General features: G+C 55.0%; 1 pseudogene; it reads left to right on the top strand.

Moving 5' to 3' along the window:
• Positions 1–215: 215 nt before the first annotated feature.
• On the top strand, positions 216–324 carry LOC125972974 (5S ribosomal RNA; annotated as a pseudogene).
• Positions 325–2,776: the final 2,452 nt, after the last annotated feature.

Raw genomic sequence — 2,776 nt, 5'->3', positions numbered from 1 at the left:
GAATTATTGGGAGCACCGAGCTTGTTTCTCAGAAACGAGCCGGTCCCATCCAGGCGTAATCGGAGACAATGAAACCCGAAGTGGTTAAGGTTTGTCTTTTAATGCAGGATGCTTGGTCTCCATGTGCCGAAGCAGTTTTGAAGGCTTCATTGGCTCGCTCGCTAGTTTCAGGGGCGATTGTGTCTATAAAATGCAAAATGTTGGGTCACCTCACGGCTTACGGCCATACTACCCTGAGAACCTCCGATCTCGGAAGCTAAGCAGGGTCGGGCCTGGTTAGTACTTGGATGGGAGACCGCCTGGGAATAACAGGTGCTGTAAGCTTTTTCTTTTTCTTATGTGCACTTCAATCGTTTAAGAAGCTATTTTTTACAACACCCATCACGAATGGCATCTGGAAACAGCAAGCCTAATTTAAACTCCGACATTAAAACTATAACACGAGTTTGAAAGCTATATTATGTGGTGACATCCACAGCATTGTAGTTAAATTTTTTACCGCTAGAGAGCAGACTATGTACAGTGAGCATGGCTCCCTGTGAACTCAAAGCAGCAGGCTTGACTTGTAAAAGAACCCAACACAACACTTCCATGAAGTGTTTTTAAACTTTTCAAGGCATTTATTTTGATTCAGCAAAATGCAGGTCGCAACGGCAAATTCGTGCTACCGCATAAAAAGCTGTCAATAACTTTTCATGATAGCCATGTTTCCAGAAAACACCAAAAGCCTTGGAAGAAAGCCTGTTTCGGCCCTGGTTGTCCATCCATCCATCCATCTTCTTCCGCTTATCCGGGGTCGGGTCGCGGGGGCAACAGCTTCAGGAGGGACTCCCAGACTTCCCTCTCCCCAGCCACTTCATCCAGCTCATCCCGGGGGATCCCAAGGCGTTCCCAGGCCAGCTGAGAGACATAGTCTCTCCAGCGCGTCCTGGGTCGTCCCTGGGGTCTCCTACCGGTGGGACATGCCCGGAACACCTCCCCAGGGAGGCGTCCAGGAGGCATCCTGATAAGATGCCCGAGCCACCTCATCTGGCTCCTCTCAACGTGGAGGAGTAGCGACTCTACTCCGAGTCTCTCCCGGATGACCGAGCTTCTCACCCTATCTCTAAGGGAGAGCCCGGACATCCTGCGGAGAAAACTCATTTCGGCCGCTTGTATCCGAGATCTCGTTCTTTCGGTCACGACCCATAGCTCGTGACCATAGGTGAGGGTAGGAGCATAAATCGACCGGTAAATTGAGAGCTTTGCCTTTTGGCTCAGCTCTCTCTTCACCACAACGGACCGGTACAGGGTCCGCATTACTGCCGACGCTGCACCGATCCGCCTGTCGATCTCACGCTCCATCCTCCCCTCACTCGTGAACAAGACTCCAAGATACTTGAACTCCTCCACTTGGGGCAGGATCTCATCCCCGATCCGGAGAGGGCATTCCACCCTTTTCCGATCGAGGACCATGGACTCGGATTTGGAGGTGCTGACCCTCATCCCGACCGCTTCACACTCGGCTGCGAACCGTTCCAGCGAGAGCTGGAGATCACGGCCTGAAGAAGCCAACAGCACCACGTCATCTGCAAAAAGCAGAGACGCGATGCTGAGGTCCCCAAACCGGACCCCCTCAACGCCTCGGCTGCGCCTAGAAATTCTGTCCATAAAAATTATGAACAGAATCGGTGACAAAGGGCAGCCTTGGCGGAGTCCAACCCTCACTGGGAACGAATCCGACTTACTGCCGGAAATGCGGACCAGACTCTGGCATCGGTGATACAGGGACCGAACCGCCCTTATCAGTTGGCTCGGCACCCCGTACTCCCGAAGCACCCTCCACAGAACCTCCCGAGGGACACGGTCGAACGCCTTCTCCAAGTCCACAAAACACATGTGGACTGGTTGGGCAAACTCCCATGCACCCTCGAGGATCCTGCCGAGGGTGTAGAGCTGGTCCACTGTTCCACGGCCAGGACGAAAGCCACACTGCTCCTCCTGAATCCGAGGTTCGACCTCCCGACGGACCCTCCTCTCCAGCACCCCTGAATAGACCTTACCAGGGAGGCTGAGGAGTGTGATTCCCCTGTAATTGGAACACACCCTCCGGTCCCCCTTCTTAAAGAGGGGAACCACCACCCCAGTCTGCCAATCCAGAGGCACTGTCCCCGATATCCACGCAACGTTGTAGAGGCGTGTCAGCCATGACAGCCCCACAACATCCAGAGCCTTTAAGAACTCTGGGCGGATCTCATCCACCCCCGGGGCCTTGCCACCGAGGAGTTTTTTAACTACCTCAGTGACTTCGACCCCAGAGATTGGAGAATCCGCCTCAGAGTCTCTAGGCCCTGCTTCCTCAATGGAAGGCGTGTAGGTGGAATTGAGGAGGTCTTCGAAGTATTCTCCCCACCGACTCACGACGTCCCGAGTCGAGGTCAGCAGCACGCCATCCCCACTGTAAACAGTGTTGACGTTGCACTGCTTCCCCCTCCTGAGACGCCGGATGGTGGACCAGAATTTCCTCGAAGCCGTCCGAAAGTCATTCTCCATGGCCTCACCGAACTCCTCCCACGCCCGGGTTTTTGCCTCAGCAACCGCCGAAGCCGCGTTCCGCTTGGCCATCCGGTACCTGTCAGCTGCCTCCGGAGTCCCGCAGGCCAAAACGGCCCGATAGGACTCCTTCTTCAGCTTGACGGCATCCCTTACCGCCGGTGTCCACCAGCGGGTTCGGGGGTTGCCGCCACGACAGGCACCAACGACCTTACGGCCACAGCTCCGGTCGGCCGCCTCAACA

This window comes from Syngnathus scovelli, chromosome 7, assembly GCF_024217435.2.
Source record: "Syngnathus scovelli strain Florida chromosome 7, RoL_Ssco_1.2, whole genome shotgun sequence".
Taxonomy (NCBI): Eukaryota; Metazoa; Chordata; class Actinopteri; order Syngnathiformes; family Syngnathidae; genus Syngnathus; species Syngnathus scovelli.
The sequence above is the reverse complement of the archived record's forward strand: the minus strand, read 5'-3'. Positions and strand labels throughout refer to the sequence as shown.